The 21,953-nt window shown below is 30.8% G+C and overlaps 1 pseudogene; it reads left to right on the forward strand.

Annotated features, from left to right (window-relative positions):
* The first annotated feature begins 47 nt into the window (after positions 1-47).
* LOC142226371 (uncharacterized) overlaps positions 48-21,953 on the forward strand; it is a 27,896-nt pseudogene continuing 5,990 nt past the window's right edge.

Here is a 21,953-nt window from a genome sequence, read left to right on the forward strand (position 1 = left end):
AGTTATTTCATAGTACTCAAACAACAAACAAAACAAATTGAACAATCGCCGATGAAATTCAGTTGATTTACAAACGTGAAACGCTAAACACCGAAACGCAACGACAAGTTGCGAGTGAGCTATATATACGGGTAGTGAATTAATACAAAAAATATTTATTAGGTATTATGCATATAATTTATGTATAGAATACATTCAATTAAAAAGAATTCGGAACAAAAAACACACAAACAATAACAAACAACATTTTTGAAAATAAAACAAATAAGAAGACAACAATACACAGTGTCCATCCGTGTAGTGAGTCACAAAAGTTGCACGTCAAACGCATTTAAATGACAACAATGAATTGTGTCCAAAAAAATATTTTAATAGAATGGAAACCATCAACAAAATGTATTGACTTCATACGCCTACATTCGAAGATACTAGTTCTTTATAGTTTATGTATAAAGCTTCTCAATAGTTAATAAAAAGTGATGTGATGATGGTGATGGAACAACAAAATAATCTTAGTTAAAGAATTAAAGAGAAAAAAAATATTTGCAATCATTTTATTTTTATTTTTTGGAATAAGGAGCAAATTTACTTTACCAAACGTGATAAATGTTGTTCCAGAATAGGAGAGTGAAAATATTAAGTAAAAATATTGACCTTAAAAATCACTAATTTATTTGGTTTATTGGCTTCGAATCCCACATAAAAATGTAGTTGTTTTATTTATTGTGCGGTTAAAATATTTGTTGTGCGCTTAATAGAAATCTATATCTTAAGGAATATTTTCAAAATAATCCAGTTAAGGAATTCATGCGTCACCTATAGCAATATGCAAAAAGTATCACTCACTAGCAATAAAAACTTTTTAAAAAGTGAAAAAATACAAATTAAATACATTTATATAAGTTTTTTTTTTTAATTTTTTATACTTATAATTGAAATATCACTTTTCTTTATTTACTCATACCTAACTGTATCGTCATTTCATCGAAAATCACCCCTCGTAGTTGACAGTTTAGGGGAGTAACAATACTATAGAATTTTCTCCTCATACTTTCAGGCGCTACACATGTCCATTTAAAACCATTATGAAGAGAAAAGTGGTTACAAATATAGTATTAGAAGTGCAAAGTATACAGCTCTATAGACCAATCGCATCCGTTATCTTAACGGAAGATTGAATATCACAAAAATGTCAGAATATATTATTATGAAAACAAGTATATACGGCCGTAAGTTCGGCCAGGCCGAAGCTTATGTACCATCCACCATGGATTGCGTAGAAACTTCTACAGAAGCCGATGGCAAGGAATCTTAAAACTTCCTAACACCGTAATATATACCATATAGTCCATACGTGGTATATATTAAACTAAAAAAGGCCGATTAAATACGTATATAATTATGTTTAAAGTTTCTATAGAAATAAAATTTTGACAAAATAAAATTTTTACAACATTTTCTATAGAAGTAAAATTTTGACAAAATTTTCTATAAAAATAAAATTTGGAAAAAATTTTCTATAGAAATACAATTTTGACAAAATTTTCTATAGAAATAAAATTTTTACAAAATTTTCTATACAAATAAAATTTTGTCAAAATTTTCTATAGAAATAAAATTTTGACAAAATTTTCTATAGACATCAAATTTTGACAAAATTTTCTATTGAAATAACATTTTGGTGGATTATTTTTGGCTCGAGCGGCAACCATGATTATGAACCGATATGGACCAATTTTTGTGTGATTGGGGATCGGCTATAATAACTATAGACCGATATGGACCAATTTTGGCATGGTTATTAGGGGCCTTATACTAACACCACGTTGCAAATTTTAACCGGATCGGATGAATTTTGCTCCTCCAAGAGGCTCCGGAGATCAAACCTGGGGAACGGTTTATATGGGGGCTATATATAATTATGGACCGATATGGACCAATTCTTGCATGGTTGTTAGAGACCATATACTAACACCACGTACCAAAATTTCAATTTGAATTTCAATTTCAATTTGAATTTTGCTCCTCTAATCTGGGGATCGGCTTATATGGGGGCTATACATAATTATGGGTCGATGTGGACCAATTTTTGCATGGTCATTAGAGAACATATACCAACACTATGTACCAAATTTCAGCCTGATCGGATGAAATTTGCTTCTTTTAGAGCAATCGCAAGCCAAATTTGGGGGTCCGTTTATATGGGGGCTATACGTAAAAGTGGACCGATATGGACCAATTTTTGCATGGTTGTTAGAGACTATATACTAACACCATGTACCAAATTTCACCGCTATGGACCATTTGCAATACCATCCGACCTACATCAATAACAACTACTTGTGCCAAGTTTCAAGTCGATAGCTTGTTTCGTTCGGAAGTTAGCGTGATTTCAACAGACGGACAGACGGACATGCTCAGATCGACTCATCATTTCACCACGACCCAGAATATATATACTTAATGGGGTCTTAGAGCAATATTTCGATGTGTTACAAACGGAATGACAAAGTTAATATACCCCCATCCTATGGTGGAGGGTATAATAACTTTGATCTGCAAAAAAATGTGCCCACCAAAAATATTGATTTTAGACCCCATAAAATATATACCGATCGACTCAGAATCATCTTCTGAGTTGATCTAGCGCTTGGTGTCCGTCCGTTTGTCCATGTATTTGTTGTTCGCAGGATTCCGCTCGCAATTATTAACCGATTCTGATGAAATTTGGTACAGAGTTTTTTTTGGGCACAGGGACGAACGCTATTGAATTTGGAAGAAATCAGATCAAATTTAGATATAGCTCCCATATATACGTATCGCCCGATTTCGACAAATGGGGCCACGTTACACTTTATTACTCACCGATCGTCATCAAATTTGGCACAAGGTAACATTTTTCATCGCCCTACAAGTCTGCAAAATTTCATCGAAATCGGTTCACATTTAGATATAGCTCCCATATATATGTGTCTCCCGATTTTCCCAAATTTGGCCATAAAACCCTTATTTATCAACCGATCTTACTCAAACTTGGCTTACTATAATATTTTACAAAACTAGCAAAATGTGGAAAAAAATATCGAGATTGGTTCAGATTTAGCTATAGCTCCCATATATATGAATAGCCCGATTTCCCCCTTTTTGGCCATAAAACCCATATTGATCAACCTAACTTACTAAAATGTAGCACAAGGTAACCTTCTGTGGTATCAACCAAACCAAATCGGTTCAGATTTAGATAAAGCTTCCATATATATGTAGCGCCCGATTTTCAAAAATGTACCCCTAATAACCTTAGTTTTGACCATAGTGGCCTCATTTATTAACCGACTCAAATATAGCAAACGGTAATCTACTGTAAGATCAACCAATCTTGCCAAATATCATCCAAATCGCTTCAGATTTAGATATAGCTAGATATAGCTAACAATAAGCGGTATAGAATTGGTAGTAACCTGAAGTTGGTGCTATAAATTCCTCAAAACGGCTAGACTTAAACCTCCAGATCTTTCTTATCAACCTCACTAATTTTGTGTCACCTTAATTATTTTATATGGAATCCATTTAATGTAATATTAAATTAAAATTGATTTAAATTAAACTCAACTAAATTAAGTTAAATTTTATTATTATTTATGTTCAATTAAATTGGATTGAATTAAGGTAAAATTCAATTAATTTAAATTTTATTAACTCATTAAATTAAAGTAGTTGAATTTTGTGGCAAAACAAATAAATAAATTCAAATTAAAATAAAAAATTTAATATAAAGTTATTTTTAATAGATTTTAAATTATATTGCATTAATTTTAATTCAAAGAAATTAAATTAAAGTAAATAACAATGTAATATAGGACATCAAGTAAAAATAAATCGATCTACAGATATTCAACCAATAGATGACCCGTCTCTCTCCGCATCGAATATGAACACCAAATGAATTTTCTGACATTTAAAAAATAAATTTTGTGATTTCGTGGTTTTGGCCGTTATTTTTTGTGCCAATATAAACTTTTAAACATTTAACTTGATTATACATCATTTTGTGTGTCAAAAATGTTCAAATTGTTGATAAAATTGTAAAATTGTAAAATTGTAAAAAAACGAATCTCAAAGAGAATTTGGAATTCCCTCTATTTCATTCTTCATTTTGGGAACTGTCAAACTGACACCGATGGTTCATCTATATGCAAGTTATCTATAAATCGATCATAAGCGGCGAGAGCATATTTATGTCTGTATATCCATTATACGTGTGTCTACCTATTTTCTTTCGCACCATTTCCATCGTATGCAACAACAATTAAAAAAGGTTTTATTATATAATAAAAACCGGTTATGTTCCGGTCATCCCACATAAACAAAACTAACTCAATTTCTTGTAAATAAACACAAGTGAGTATAATGCAATTGAATATTGAATATTTATACCAATTAGGAAGCGATTCGTTCGGTAATAATTATGTTATGGTGAAAGTTATTTGATTCATTTATAATAAGAGATTTATGTCAAATGACTGTCGACCTTAAAGTAAGCGGCTAGATACGAAATTCGTGAGAGCTTTGAAAATATAATTGCGCTAGTGTTCTATATAAAACATTTCATCTGTACATATCGAATCGCCATTGCCAAGTTCGATTTTCCTCGATTGAAGTTTTCTCGATTCGCGATACCAGTTTACAGTGAATAACTTGTAACTATGCGCAAAAAAAATGTTTGGAAAACGTGTGTCGAAGTCACAGTTTTTTTAATCTTCGAAAATTTCAAACTTTTATCACAAAACATTTATGTTTGTAAAAAACAAATATTTTTTGTTCCAAAATTATAGTCCATATTGTTTATATCAAGCACTGTTCTTTTCTGGCTTTAAGTCTTTAATAAGACAGACTTCATAAGACACATAGTATTTAATGCAAACATTTTTAGAATATATGTAAAATTACATTATTTCCGTTTCCAAACGTTGTGTTTTTAAGAAAGTAGCCAACTAAAAATTTGTTTCGTGGGCGCCCAAAACTATGCTCTATAAATATTACTGCTTTATTGTATGCGTTGATGGCTATAGCGATAATTGTCTGTTGATGACTCTGCCTACCCACCACACTCTGGAACAGGGTATTAGAAGTTATTGCATGTGTTTGCAACACCCAGAAGGAGACGAGAGAGACACAGATTTTCTATAGAAATTAAATTTTGACAAATTTTTCTATAGAAATAAAATTTTGACAACATTTTTTTATAGAAATAAAATTTTGACAAAATTTTCTACAGAAATAAAATGTTGACAAATTTTCCATAGAAATAAAATTTTGACAAACTTTTCTATACACTGTTAGAAAAATATGTTTTTCATATGTTCCGATATAAACAAAATGTGTTCCGGGCACAATTTTAAAACACAATATATTTAAGTGCAAACATGTAATGTTCCTAAACTAACACTAAATGTTTGGGACATCTATGTTAATATGTTAGAATATATTATGTTTGGGGCATGAATGTTTCATAAAAATCATATGTGTGAATGCAAACTTATATATATTTACAAATTTCGACTAAACATACATATGTTGTGATATTTTATTCAAAGCGACAGAGAGAGTATAGAGAAAGAAATAGAGATAGAAACCGGGAGAGTTGACGAAAGATATCAATATAACACAGCGAAAGAATCAAAAGAGAACAATTTCTGTGAAACCGCTTTTATGTTGTTTCGGAAAACTGTTTTATGATAAGGCCAAAAATTTGATATGCTTAAGTCTAAATATTATTTAATTTGAATAAAGAGAGTAGACATTCGGAACCAAGTTTTCGCCTTGAGAGCAGCATTTTATGTATGTGTGGACATGTGTTTTGTTTATCATTTTGGCATTATGGGCACAATTTTTTTCTTGGTTCGTTAACAGAAATCAGGGGTCTCCATAAAAATAACGAAAGGGCACTATACTCTTTTTAGAGTTGGGACAGTAAAATGATTAATAACCCACATTTCGAAGTTTCATTATAAAAATTTAATATAGTATAAATATAAATGTGTAAATTAAAAAAAAAAATGTTTGGTCAGAGCAGGGATTGAACCCACGACCCTTTGCATGCAAGGCAGACATGCTAACCACTGCTCCACGTGGCAAAGAAATGTGTGTTTCTGTTAAATAATGTTATGTTTGCATGGGCTCGTGGGCGCTGCAAACTATGCTATATAAATGTAACTTATAACGATAATTATCTACTGGTGACTATAACAGCTACGTAGTCCAGTGACTATAACAGCTACGTAGTCCAGGAGAATCGAACCGAGGACCATACAGTTTGTAAGCCAACACACTATCGGCTTACAAACTGTATGGTCCTCGGTTCGATTCTCCGTGCAGGCGAAAGGTAAAATTTAAAAAATTTATAAAAGTTAATAATTTCTTCAACATTATTTGTATTACAGAAAAAGGTGCCAAGAACTAATATATTTCGTGGAATTGAAAATTACGAGTATGTTGGGCAATGAGCACAATCGTCTTTGGGACAAATTCTTCCAAGCATATAATATTTTTGGGCTCAAAATGCTTCCAAACATATAATATGTTCACATAAAACAAACATATTAATGTTTCGGCAGTATCCAATAATATATGTGCTTCCTGCAAAATATGTTTGGAACATATGTTAAAGAAGCGATTTTTTTTGAGGGTGTAGAAATAAAATTTTGATAAAATTTTCTATAGAAATAAAATTTTGTATAAATAAAATTTAAAAAAATGTCTATAGTAATAAAATTTTAACAAAATTTTCTATAGAAATAAAATTTTGACAAAATTTTCTATGCAAATAAAATTTTGACAAAATTTTTTATAGAAATAAAATGTTGACAAAATTTTCTTTAGAAATAAATTTCTGTTTTGCAGCTGTTGTTTTTATTGCAGCTTAAAACCATACATTGACTAAACTACAAGTGTAGCTTAACCAACAGAGGAAAATAATGTTTGTCAAATTTATTTGGGCAAAGCCCTATAGACTGCAAGATGGTTGGATGGACGCACGTTTCGGAATTACCACATTCCTCATCAGCATCCTCTACTTGCAGCAAAACTATCAACCAATTATCAGAATAAATTCAGGCAGTTCATTAAACCCAACAATGAACCACCCTTGAACCTCCCGAAAAAAGGTTTTGTATGATAGCCGGCTTATACCGAAATAAATTCTGTTGGTTAAGCTACACTTGTAGTTTAGTCAATTTATGGTTTTAAGCTGCAATAAAAACAACAACAATGCTTAAAGAACAAAACCAACAATAACAAAACAAAAAGAATGAAATAAATGTTTGATAAAATTTTCTATAGAAATAAAATGTTGATAAAATTTTTTGTAGAAATAAAATTTTCTATAGAAATAAAATTTTGGCAAAATTTTCTATAGAAATAAAATTTTGACAAAACTTTCTACAGAAATAAAATTTTGACAATAGTTTCTATGGAAATAAATTTTTGATAAAATATTCTATTGAAATAAAATTTTGACAAAATTTTCTGTATAAAAAAAATAAAATTTAAAAAATTTTTCTATGGTAATAAAATTTTGACAAAATTTTCTAAGGAAATAAAATTTTGACAAAAAATGAAATAAAATGTTGACAAATTTTCTACAGAGATAAAATTAAGACAAAATTTTCTATAGAAATAAAATTTTGTATGAATAAAATTTTAACAAAATTTCTATAGTAATAAAATTTTAACAAAATTTCTATAGTAATAAAATTTTAACAAAATTTTCTATAGAAATAAAATTTTGACTAAATTTTCTGTATAAATAAATAAAATTTAAGAAATTTTTCTATGGTAATGAAATTGTGACAAAATTTTCTAAGGAAATAAAATTTTGACAAAATCTTCTTTATAAATAAAATTTTGATAAAACTTTCTCTAGAAATAAAATTTTGATAAAATATTCTATGGAAATAAAATTTTGACAAGCTTTTCTATAGATATAAAATTTTGAAATAAAATGTTGACAAATTTTCTATAGAGATAAAATTTTGACAAAATTTTCTATAGAAATAAAATTTTGTATTAATAAAATTTTAACAAAATTTCTATAGTAATAAAATTTTAACAAAATTTTTTTAGAAATAAAATTTTGACAAAATTTTCAATGGAAATAAAATTTTTGCGACATTTTCTATAGAAATAAAAAAAAATTGACGAAATTTTCTATAGAAATAAAATGTTGACAAAATTTTCTTTAGAAATAAAATTTTGACAAAATTTTCTATAGAAATAAATTTTTGATAAAATTTTCTATAGAAATAAAATGTTGATAAAATTTTCTGTAGAAATAAAATTTTCTATAGAAATAGAATTTTGACAAAATTGTCTACAGAAATAAAATTTTGACAATAGTTTCTATGGAAATAAATTTTTGATAAAATATTCTATGAAATAAAATTTTGACAAAATTTTCTGTATAAATAAATAAAATTTAACAAAAGTTTCTATGGTAATAACATTTTGACAACATTTTCTTTAGAAATAAAACTTTGATAAAATTTTCTATAGAAATAAAATTTTGTATAAATAAAATTTTAACAAAATTTCTATAGTAATAAAATTAAAAAAAAAATTCTATGGAAATAAAATTTTGGCGACATTTTCTATAGAAATAAAAAAATTGACAACATTTTCTATAGAAATAAAATGTTGACAAAATCTTCTTTAGAAATAAAATTTTGACAAAATTTTCTATAGAAATACAATTTTGATAAAATTTTCTATAGAAATTAAATGTTGATAAAATTTTCTGTAGAAATAAAATTTTCTATAGAAATACAATTTTGGCAAAATTTTCTATAGAAATAAAATTTTGACAAAATTTTCTATAGAAATAAAATTTTGACAAGATTTTCTATGGAAATAAATTTTTGATAAAATATTCTATTGAAATAAAATTTTGACAAAAGTTTCTGTATAAATAAATAAAATTTAACAAAATTTTCTATGGTAATAAAATTTTGACAAAATTTTCTAAGGAAATAAAATTTTGACAAAATCTTCTTTAGAAATAAAATTTTTGATAAAACTTTCTCTAGAAATAAAATTTTGATAAAATGTTCTATGGAAATAAAAGTTTGACAAAATCTTCTTTAGAAATAAAATTTTGATAAGCTTTTCTATAAAAATAAAATTTTGACAAAATCTTCTTTAGAAATAAAATTTTGACAAACTTTTCTGCAGAAATAAAATTTTGACAAAATTTTCTTCTGAAATAAAATTTTAACAAAATCTATAGAAATAAAATTTTTAAATTTTAGTACAATTAATATTTTAGCAATTTGTACAAAACTTGGTCAAAATTGGTTCCATATTTACCCCCGAGATTCAACATATACGTTCATAATTTCCACAGAATCGGTTTAAAATAAGTTAAGCCTCCGACTCATATAAATATCGCCCGAATCGGCCAAATATTGTACAAAAAACCACAAACTTGGCAAAATTTAGCCCATTTCCTTGTTAAATCGTTAAGTGGGAAAAATTGTAAAAATGACTCAAATTTCCCTATACCTCTAATTCATATGTACCTCTCGATAAATCATCATAAATTCACTTTTGTGAAATTTAGATATTCTTTTACTAACATTCTGTTTCGTCCCAGGACATAAGCCGATTTCAATTTTAAGTCTAAAGATGTTGTAGAAGTGTAAACAATTTTGTCGAATTCGGTTCAGATTTAAATATATGGATATGGGGATGTAAATCTTTAGATATAGCCCTTAACAAATTTGAAGGATTCAAATGGTATCAAAAATTTTGGTCTAAAGAATGGTGCAAGGTATAAAATAGCCGGCCGTCTAGGAATAGTAACGATAAGTGTAGGTTAGGTTAGGTAGTCTAAGCGAGCTGGAAATATCGGGCTGCCATTATAGCCCGATATTTCCAGCTCGCTTAGACTATTCAGTGCATTGTGATACCACATTGGCGAACTTCTCTCATCACTGAGTTCTGCCCGTATATTAACCTCAATGACAAGGGACCTCATTTTTATAGCCGAGTCCGAACGGCGTTCCACATTGCAGTGGAACCACTTAGAGAAGTTTTGAAACACTCAGAAATGTCACCAGCATTAATGAGACCGAATAATCCACCGCTGAAAAACTTGTTGGTGTTTGGTCGAAACTGGGGTCGAATCCACGACTCTGTGTATGCAGGTAGGGCATGCTAACCGCTGCACCACGGTTGTTCGTGAAATTCGATTTTAATATTAAGAGGGTATACTAATATATATTGAAATTTTAAAATTAAAACAAACTGTATCGTCGGTACCAGTTCTGTGATTCGAATTTTCTGCTTGTTAAAGCCCCCTGAAGAAGGGGGTAAAACCACCTCAGCAATACTTTAAAATTTAATGGATTTCATTGCCTGTATGAACTAATTGCCATTTGCATATCCATGTAAATTATATAAAATTTTCTATTTTAGGAACACTCATCTCTTTGGGTTTTTAAAGCCATTGTCATTTAAATTTTGGAAAATGTAAAAAAAAAACATCTAAACGCTTGAGTAACCACAATGACAAATCCATTGTTTTTGGCTTTTTACTAATTACTATACAAAAATATATTTTTTTATTTATTTGTATTTCAAAATATACAAAAATAAATGTGTATATATATATATATATGTTTATTCTGCATTTTTTAAAAACCAGTGCAATTAAACTAGGAATTGTAGGCTATAATAGGCTCTATTGAGATTGTATATGACAGCCTCTATAATCTTGGAATGTATAAAACATTCGATAGGATGTAAATATCTCAAGTATGATGGAATTGAGAGAGGAGCAGAAAGAGACAGAGAGATTATGCATATAAAACTCATCGTGTTACATGCAGTGATGCCACTTTAGCTATTTTGTAGATAGATTTAGCTATTTTTGATGTTGAGTTGATAGAACATTTGCTACTTGTTGATTTTAATTTTACTACTTTCGTAATATTTAAAATATTGATTACACAATCGATATATAATGGTGTTTGCTACTTGATGTCAATTACAATTATTTATTAAATGTTTTCCTTTCATTAAAATAAAGAAAAGCATTTTTAATTCAAAGAAATCGCCTTTAAATTAACTGAAATATTGAATCTTTAGATTTAAGATAAAAACGCTTCAAATATAGGCTAAGACTTATTTTGATTATTTACCATCTTTGGTTTAAAGTTTATTTTTGGAATTAAGAAAACATCTTTTACTTTGTAGTATCCGTTATACACCACGAAAGAGAAAGATCGAGATCTGTATGCTAATTTTAATTTTATTGATCATGGGTTTAAAGCCAGATAGGTCGCTAAAAAATGTCTTTATTTGAAAGAAGGCTCATCCTTGGCTTGGAAGCAATACCAAAATCTTTAAGGGAAGGTCAAAAACGTTGGATCCAAGTAAATTTGGTTTTTAGTGTATGATGTTAGTATGCGTCCTCTAGCTACTATGAAACAAGTAAGGAAAGTCTAAAGTCGGGCGGGGCCGACTATATTATACCCTGCACCACTTTGTAGATCTTTATTTTCGATACCATATCACATCCGTCAAATGTGTTGGTTGCTATATATAAAGGTTTGTCCCAAATACATACATTTAAATATCACTCGATTTGGACAGAATTTGATAGACTTTTACAAAATCTATAGACTCAAAATTTAAGTTGGCTAATGCACTAGGATGGAACACAATTTTAGTAAAAAAATATGGAAAACATTTAAATCTGAAGCAATTTTAAGGAAACTTCGCAAAAGTTTATTTATGATTTATTGCTCGATATATATGTATTAGAAGTTTAGGAAAATTAGAGTCATTTTTACAACTTTTCGACTAAGCAGTGGCGATTTAACAAGGAAAATGTTGGTATTTTGACCATTTTTGTCGAAAACAGAAAAATATATATATGGGAGCTATATCTGAATCTGAACCGATTTCAATCAAATTTGGCACACATGACTATATTACTTATTGTACTCCTAGTGCAAAATTTCAACCAAATTCGGCAAAAATCGGGCTTCTGAGGCCATATAAGTCCATATCGGGCGAAAGATATATATGGGAGCCAAGGCCGTATTCAGGGGGGGATGAGGGGGATCAAACCCCCCCCCCCCGAAATGAATGAATATTTTTATATAAAAAAAAATATATATATATTTTTAGCTGCATAAAAAAATCTTATCGAAGATGTTGAAGAAAAGCTGGAGGTTTTATTTTGAAAAACGCTTACCTATAAAACTTGCACAAATTATAGAATACTAGTTGAAAAGCCCGTCAAACGACTGTCGAAAAAAAAAAACAAATTGTTTTTGTTCTCGCACCACAACCCTTCAGTTCTTGGGACTGGTCCCAAACCGGTCGATTCACCTGTCCTTTATAGCCGGTACAGGTCCTTTAACTGGTTAGGTGACCGGTGAAATTAACATGGGGTTGTCATAGGAAGGGTCAATTGACCCCCACATAGATACCTACAAACCAATCCTTTAACCGGTTGTTTTCAACCCACCAATTAACCAGTTCAAATAGACATGTTAGAGAGACAGTTCTAAAAAAACAAAATTTTCCACCAATTTTACTTCTTATTTCTATCAATGTTTTTTTATTTGTCTTATGTTATTTTATCTAATTTTTACAATTTGAAAAACTTTTTCGCTCCGGCCAGGTTTTGAACCTGGGTTTACTGGCAGCATAACAAAACGCCTTAACGCATTCAGCCACAAACGCCATTGAACACCCAGCGTTGAAACGTCAATTTAAATGTTTGTGATATTGGTAGAAAATGAACAAATGTAGGGAAAATATAACTGAAAAAAATCTAAAAATAGAACTGTCCCTGTTATAGATGCAAAGCTATTGATATCGACTCAAAAATGTCTACACAAAAGGTAACGGACGGACATGGTTATATCGACTCAGGGACCCACCCTGAGCATTATTGCCAAAGACACCATGTATCTATCTCGTCTCCTTCTATCAATGTTTTTTTATTTGTCTTATGTTATTTTATCTAATTTTTACAATTTGAAAAACTTTTTCGCTCCGGCCAGGTTTTGAACCTGGGTTTACTGGCAGCATAACAAAACGCCTTAACGCATTCAGCCACAAACGCCATTGAACACCCAGCGTTGAAACGTCAATTTAAATGTTTGTGATATTGGTAGAAAATGAACAAATGTAGGGAAAATATAACTGAAAAAAATCTAAAAATAGAACTGTCCCTGTTATAGATGCAAAAGGGCCAGAAATGTGTTAATTAACCCTGTGATAGAGACATTTGAACCGGTTAGGGGATAGGTTCATTGTGGTCTAGAGACAAATTCATGAAGTGGCTACCAATTGGCTAAATACAACCAGTCCCATGACCGATATAAAATTCCAATTGCCTGGAAAAAGGGGTCAATTGGCACCAAAAAAACTGAAGGGAAATTTCATTTTTGGAAAATGTATTTCTGCTTTTTATGTGTGTTTGTTGTTCTTTTTGTGAACATGGCTCGCTTTGGGCCATAGCAACAACAACGAAACAGTCAAACACACATATGTAAATGAAATGGCGCAAAACCTGCGAAAAGAACCTGCCTAATTCAGCGATGGAAGCACTTGGAGAGTGCAATAAAGAGATATTTCCAAACGTGCATATTCTTTTAAAAATTTTGGTCACTTTGCCAGTTACTCAGGGATGGAAAATACAATTTTTAAGAAAGTACAAAAAGGTATTTTTTGAGCGGAAAGGTACTTTTTACTAAATTTCAACAAAAATTTCACTGGAAGATTATTGTCAAGAGACTGAATTTTAAAGAAAATAAAATTTTGACAAAATTTTCTATATAAATAAAATTTTGACAAAATTTTCTATATAAATAAAATTTTGCAAAAATTTTCTATAGAAATAAAATTTTGCAAAAAAAATCTATAGAAAAAAATTTTGCAAAATTTTTTCTATAGAAATAAAATTTTGCAAAAATTTCCTATAGAAATAAAATTTTTACAAAATTTTCAATTGAAATAAAATGTTCACAAAATTTTCTATAAAAATAAAATTTTGCAAAAATTTTATATAGACATAAAATTTTGACAACATTTTCTACCGAAATAAAAAATCGATAATATAGAATAAAATCCTGTTTTTGACTATGTCTTTTACAAAATCGAGATTTTCTTCCCACATGAACATGTCTGTTTTGCCACATTTGTAAAAGACTATTAGCAAATAAGGTTGATAAAGACTTTCTCAAAATATTAAAATGTTTTGTCAAAGCTATTGATATCGACTCAAAAATGTCTACACAAAAGGTAACGGACGGACATGGTTATATCGACTCAGGGACCCACCCTGAGCATTATTGCCAAAGACACCATGTATCTATCTCGTCTCCTTCTGGGTGTTACAGACCTATGCACTAACTTATAATACCCTGTTCCACAGTGTGGCGCAGGGTATAAATATGGGAAGCATTTAAATCTGAAGCACTTTTAAGGAAACTTCGCAAAAGTTTATTTATGATTTATCGCTCGATATATATGTATTAAAATTTTAGGAAAATTACAGTCATTTTTACAACTTTTCAACTAAGCAGTGGCGATTTTACAAGGAAAATGTTGGTATTTTGACCTTTTTGTCGAAATCAGAAAAACATATATATGGGAGCTATATCTAAATCTGAACCGATTTCAACCAAATTGAGCACGCATACCTACAATGCTAATTCTACTCCCTGTGCAAAATTGCAACTAAATCGGAGTATAAAATTGGTCTCTGTGGTCATATGAGTGTAAATCGGGCGAAAGATATATATGGGAGCTATATCTAAATCTGAACCGATTTCTTCCAAAATCAATAGGGATCTATTCTGACCCAAATTAGGAACATGTGCCAAATTTGAAGGCGATTGAACTTAAATTGCGACCTAGACTTTGATCACAAAAATGTGTTCACAGACAAAGGGACGGACGGACGGACAGACGGACATGGTTATATCGACTCAGGGACCCACCCTGAGCATTATTGCCAAAGACACCATGTGTCTATCTCGTCTCCTTCTGGGTGTTGCAAACATATGCACTAACTTATAATACCCTGTTTCACAGTGTGGCGCAGGGTATAAATATTGTATACATACCTATGCATAAATAAAATTTTCTACACATGAGATTATATGAATATTTTTTTTAAAGTTGAACCCCCCCCGAATTAAAATCCTGGCTACGGCCTTGATGGGAGCTATATCTAAATCTGAACCGATTTCAATCAAATTTTGCACACTTGACTATACGACTAAGTGTTATGTTTGTACAAAATTTCAAGCAAATCGGTATAAAACTCTGGCTGCTGGGTCCATATTAGTACATATCGGGCGAAAGATATATATGGGAGCTATATCTAAATCTGAACCGATTTCTTCCAAAATTAATAGGGTTATATTCTGACCCAAATTATGAGCATGTGCCAAATTTGAAGGCGATTGGACTTAAATTACGACCTAGACTTTGATCACAAAAATGTGTTCACAGACAGACGGACGGACGGACGGACATGGTTATATCGACTCAGGGACCCACCCTGAGCATTATTGCCAAAGACACCATGTGTCTATCTCGTCTCCTTCTGGGTGTTACAAACATATGCACTAACTTATAATACCCTGTTCCACAGTGTGGCGCAGGGTATACAAATTAGGTAATATCAAATAAAGCTATCCCCAGATTTAATTTCCAGAGCTTTATGGAGGAGAAATTTTTATCCGAACCGGTTGAAATTTGGTACGTGATGTGAGTACATGCTTTCTAAGAACCAAGCACAAACCCAGCATAAGCCTCTCGACTAGTTGACGACACTGGTTACGTGCAGATATTAGAAGATATAAATTCGTTTCATATCAAGGCAATGTATAATTCAATTAATCTAACCAGTCATTGCCGTTACTCTTGCAATTAAACAGAAGTAACGACAAGGATTTTCTATAAAACCGAAATAAATGAAGAACTCGGTTTATTTATAAATAAATTCAAAACGTGTATCCCTCTATGAATAAATGAACGTTTCATTTATATTCTCTCCATGTTTTGACCTTTGCTTTTTGGTCAAATACGACTTGATGCATAAACGAGTTATATTGTAGTTAAACATTTACACGAAGTGGCATAAAATATTATCGCACCCACAGTGAACCCACCAGGAAGAAAACTTTCGGTTAATTTTAGACAATTTTTAATTTTATTAGAAATTTTTAACTAAACAGTATTACTAACATTACCATCACGCCGATATCACAAAAATAAGTAAATATTTTTCGACGAAGTCAAGAAAATGTATTAGACATAATCAGGTTTTTTCATTTGTTAAAGAAAATTTTGTAGTTTGAAGGAATATATGTGACTTCAAAATTGCAAGAATGTCTTTAGTGACATGCGAAGTTCATGATGAAGTCATTTGTAGTAAAATTTACAAATTTAAAGAAATAATGAACTATTTTCTGAGAAATTTAGTAAGTCTTTATTCTTAATTTGTGTATAATTTTTTCCTGTTTTTTAGTTAATTTAACTAACGTACGCAAAAAATGGGGTGTATCGGTCCATGTTTTGATATAGCCCCCATATAGACCGATCTCCCGGTTTTACTTCTTGGGCTTCTAGAATCCGTAGTTTTAATCCAATTTGCTTGAAATTTGAAATCTAGAGGTACTCTAGGACCCTAAAGTCGTGTGCCGAAAATGATGAGTACCGGTGCATGTTTTTATATAGCCACCATATAGGTCGATCTCTCGATTTTACTTCTTGGTCTTCTAGAATCCGTAATTTTTACCCAAATCTCTTAGGTGTGTTTATATTTAGAACATTTTATCCGCCAATTACTTGTTTTAATTATCCTAGAAATGTTTGCAAGTTCTAAAATATCATGTTACTAATTAAGTTTTCTGTTCCTCAATGACGCATTAGTCAATTACGAGGTAGACAAAAGAATTCGTACAATTATTTGAACAATGTATTCCTGATTCCACTCGCTCTTATCATGAATGGTCATCAAATGTCAAGCATTGGTCATTGTAGACTGATAAGAACACACATTTAACTGAAAACAAAAAATATTTTATTTGTTTCTGGAAAACAAAAGAAAATTTGTATTTCCTTTGAATTCATGTAATTATTATTTTCCATATACACTGAAAGAATATTAGTACACTGTTCTGTGGATTGAAATTTCACAAAAAAATAAGTCTACTATTATTAAACAAAAAAAAATCACAATTATACACGGCCGTCAGTTCGTCCAGTCCAAATCGTATGTACAGGAGGGATTGCGTAGAAAATTCTACTAAAGACTGTCAACCGAATAACTTAGATCGTACACACAAAAAAAATTCACGAAAATTTTTCCAATTAAAATTTTAATTGAATTTTAAAAAATATTCAATTAAAAATTTAATTGATTCAACAATTTTTTTAATTGAAACAAAAATCAATCACACAAATACTGTATCAATTAATTTTTTAATTGGATCAATTAACTTTTTAATTGACCTTCAATTAATTTTTTAATTGATACTATCATTTCTGTGATTGAAGAAATTTCAATTAAAAATTAATTGAATCAATTAATTTCGTGATTGAATAAGAAAAAACTTTTTTTGTGTGTAGTAACACTTATCGATGGCAAGATATCTTAAAACTTCTTAACATTGTCGTCTAAATAAAATCTGCGGATCGAATTTAGTGACCCCACCAAGAAGGAAAGTTTTGGCTAATTGTACAAAATTAGGTTAACTGTAGAAAATTTATTTTTCGTCAAATTCAAGAAACTTTACTAGGCATAATTATTTTTTCACTTGTAAAAGAAAATTTCGTAGTGTGGAAGAAAAAATTGGAGTTCAAACTTGCAAGAATGTATTTAGTGTCATACGAAGTTCAAGATGGGCGCATTATTGGTAAAATCTACAAATTTTAAGAAATTCTGAACTATTTTGTGGGAAACACGAATTTAGTAAATACTGATGCTTCATTTGTGTATAACAAGGGGAAACAAGTACGCAAAAAATTACTAAAGACAAAAAAAATCTCAAAACACAATAATTCCATGAACTAAAATAAAGTTAAATTGGCTTTAGTGACAAATAGGGTTCATTTTTTTAGTGTATGGACCAATTGCTACATGGTTGTTAAAAGGCATATACTAACATCACGCACCTGATTGCCTAAAATCTGGGGATCGGAATTCTATGGGAGCTATATATAATTATGGACCGATATGGACCAATTATTGCATGGTTGTTAGAGACCACACCCAGGGAAGGGATATTATCACCTCAAACATGTTTTAAAAGCAAAATGTTATTTTTGGGTGGTGACCATGTAACATGGTTTTCGCAACCATGTTATTTTCTCGGAAATCATGTATCTTATTTCGGCAAGCAGGTTATATTTGACGAGAAAATAACATTTTAGTGACAAACATGTTACATGGTCACCATACACAAATAACATTTTGCTCTTGAAACATGTTTGAGGTGATCATATTCCTTCTCTGCGTGCATATACTAACATCATGTACCAAATTTCAACCGGTTCGGATGAGATTTGCTCCGCTCCGCAGGCACGGTTACCACTCATGCCAAAAATTATGTACCAAAATTTTAAGAAAATTTTACAAAAAATATACCGAATTTAAAAGCTCTTGTTTTGAGAGTTTTGATCAAATATTTGTTGTGAGAATAAAAAAATATTTTTCTTCGGATGAAATGTTTTATTTTATTATATATTATGATATTATTAACGATTTTAGCTTGCATTAACAAAAAAAGTTACTTCTTCTACAAAAACGTACAACTTCCTAACAATGGACTTGTTAGTATGACCTAACATGTAAATTAAATTAGTAAATTTAAAGACAATAGTCAAAATTTTATTTCTATTCAAAATTTTGTTTGAAAATTTGTCGTAATTTTACTTCTATAGAAAACTATGTCAAAATTTTATTTCTGTAAGCAATTATGTCAAAATTTAGTTCCTATGGAAAATTTTGTCCAGATTTCATTTCTGTAGAAAAATTCGCCAAGATTTTATATCTATGCAAATTTTGGCAACATTTTATTTCTACAGAAAAATTTGACAACAGTTTATATCTATGGAATATTGGCAAAATTTTATTTCTGTAGGAAATGTTGTCAAATTTAATTTCTATCGAAATTTTTGTCAAAACTTCATTTCTATAGAAAATTTTGTCAACATTTTATTTGATTTGGCAACATTGTATATCTATAAAAATTTTGTCAAGATTTCATTTCTACAGAAAAATTTTGCAACATTTTATATCTATAGAAATTTTTTTCAAAATTTAATCTCTGTAGAAACTTTTTCAAAATTTAATTTCTTCATGTTAGCCTGATACTGAACCGGGCAATTAACGTCCAAATGCATGATATTTTAATTTTACAATTGTTATTCGAGCTTTTATGGACAAATTAGATTAAGGAACCTGATTAATAGTCATTGAAAAGAAAACGCAAGATACAAATCTATACACGCCTGGACTGTACATGTTTCGGTTCGGGCGAATGAACCTTTCCACAGCCTTTACTATAGATCTGGCAGGGATAGATAACTCAATTTTGGGCCCTTAAAATTGAAGTAACTCTTAGGTGGAGAGGAATAATTAGAAAAATCTCCCAAAATGTCAAAACTTCTCCAATCAGTAAACAAAAAATTCTTGCAGAATTCTACCAACTGTGACAACCGTGTCCGCAACCCGAATCGGGAGGTCGGTGAATATGGGGCCTATACCTAAAAGTGGTTCGATATGACCCATTTGCAATACCAACCCACATACATGAATAACAACTAATTGTGCCAAGTTTCAAATTGATGGCTTGTTTCGTTTGGAAGTTAACGCGATTTCAACAGACGGAAGGACGAACATCGCTAGATCGACTCAGAATTTGGAATATGTATGAACCCATATATTGATGTGTTACAAACGGAATTACAAAATTACTATAAAACAAGTCTAAACGGCCGTAAGTTCGGCCAGGCCGAATCTTATGTACCCTCCACCATGCATTGCGTAGAAACTTCTACGAAAGACTGTCATCCACAATCGAATTACTTGGGTTGTGGTATCTTAAATCGTTTTCTAAATTGTGAGTTAGTCCATACGTGGTATATATTAGACAAAAAAAAAGTATGTGTAGTTAGGTCTACAAATAATTACGCATCGATATGGACTTTTGCACGGTACGTAGGGAGCCAGAATTGAAATATGGGTGTCGCTTATATGGGGCCTATATACAACTATGAACTTGATATATACCAATTTTTGTGTGATTGGGGATCGATTTATCTGAGGGCTATATATAACTATAGACCGATATGGACCTTGTTAGGCATGGTTGTTAACGGCCATATACTAGCACAATGTACCAAATTTCAACTGACTCGGATGAAATTTGCTTCTCCAAGAGGCTCCAAAACCATATCTCGCGATCGGTTTATATGGGGGCTATATATGATTATGGACTGATATGGACCAATTTTGGCATGGTTGTTAAATATCATATACTACCACCACGTACAAAATTTCAACCAGATCGGATGAACTTTGCTTCTCCAAAAGGCACCGGAGGTCAAATCTGGGGATCGGTTTATATGGGTGCTATATATAATTATGGACTGGTATGAACCAATTCCTGCATGGTTGTTGGATACCATATACTAACATCACGTACCAAATTTCAACCGAATCGGATGAATTTTGCTCTTCCAAGGGGCTCCGGAGTTCAAATCTGGGGATCGGTTTATATGGGGGCTATATATAATTATGGACCGATTTCGAACAATTTTTGCGTGGGAGTTTGAGGCCATATATTAACACCACGTACCAAATTTAAACTGAATCAGATGAATTTTGGTCTTCCAACAGGCTCCGGAGGTCAAATCTGGTGATCGGTTTATATGGAGGCTATATATAATTATGGACCGATGTGGGCCAATTTTTGCATGGTTGTTAGAGACCATATACTAACACCATGCACCAAATTTCAGCCGGATCAGATGAAATTTGCTTCTCTTAGAGGCCTCGCAAGCCAAATTTGGGGGTCCGTTTATATGGGGGCTATACGTAACAGTGGACCGATATGGCCCATTTGCAATACCATCCGACCTACATGAATAACAACTACTTGTGCCACGTTTCAAGTCGATAGCTTGATTCGTTCGGAAGTTAGCGTGATTTCAACAGACGGACGGACATGCTCAGATCGACTCAGAATTTCACCACGACCCAGAATATATATACTTTATGGGGTCTTCGAGCAATATTTCGATGTGTTACAGACGGAATGACAAAGTTAATATACCCCCCATCCTATGGTGGAGGGTATAAAAATTGTATGTTTCGAGGACATCTTCAGCGACTTTTGTAATTCAGAAAAATTTTACAACCAAAAATATAAAACTAAGATACAACTTTACAAATTTAAGCTCTATCAAATTCCTTCTGAAAATATGTGCACGACTACTTAATTTCTAGAAATTATTTTTAGGATATAATCGTGAAAGAATTCATAATTTTGGGGACATTTTATACAAATTCGATTTCAAAGAATTTTCTAAAAATATCAAGAAAATCATTCTATAGCACAATATTTGAATTTTATATATTTCGAGGACACTGGCATTGTAGCCTGTTTGGGACTCGTAATTTATGACAAATATTGGAACTTGAATTTAGTAAATCGCACTTCTACCCAGTTAGTTCAAATTTCAAGAAAATCTGAATATATATTTTTGGGGACATGTTACAATTCATGTTTCGAGGACATGTTCAATGTCTTTTATAATTCGGGGACATTTTACATAAACAATTTGTTTCATAAAATAATTTAAACTAAGATGCATCTTTGAAAATTCAATTCTATATATATTTTATTTCGTTTTCTAAA

This window comes from Haematobia irritans, chromosome 2, assembly GCF_050003625.1.
Source record: "Haematobia irritans isolate KBUSLIRL chromosome 2, ASM5000362v1, whole genome shotgun sequence".
Lineage (NCBI taxonomy): Eukaryota > Metazoa > Arthropoda > Insecta > Diptera > Muscidae > Haematobia > Haematobia irritans.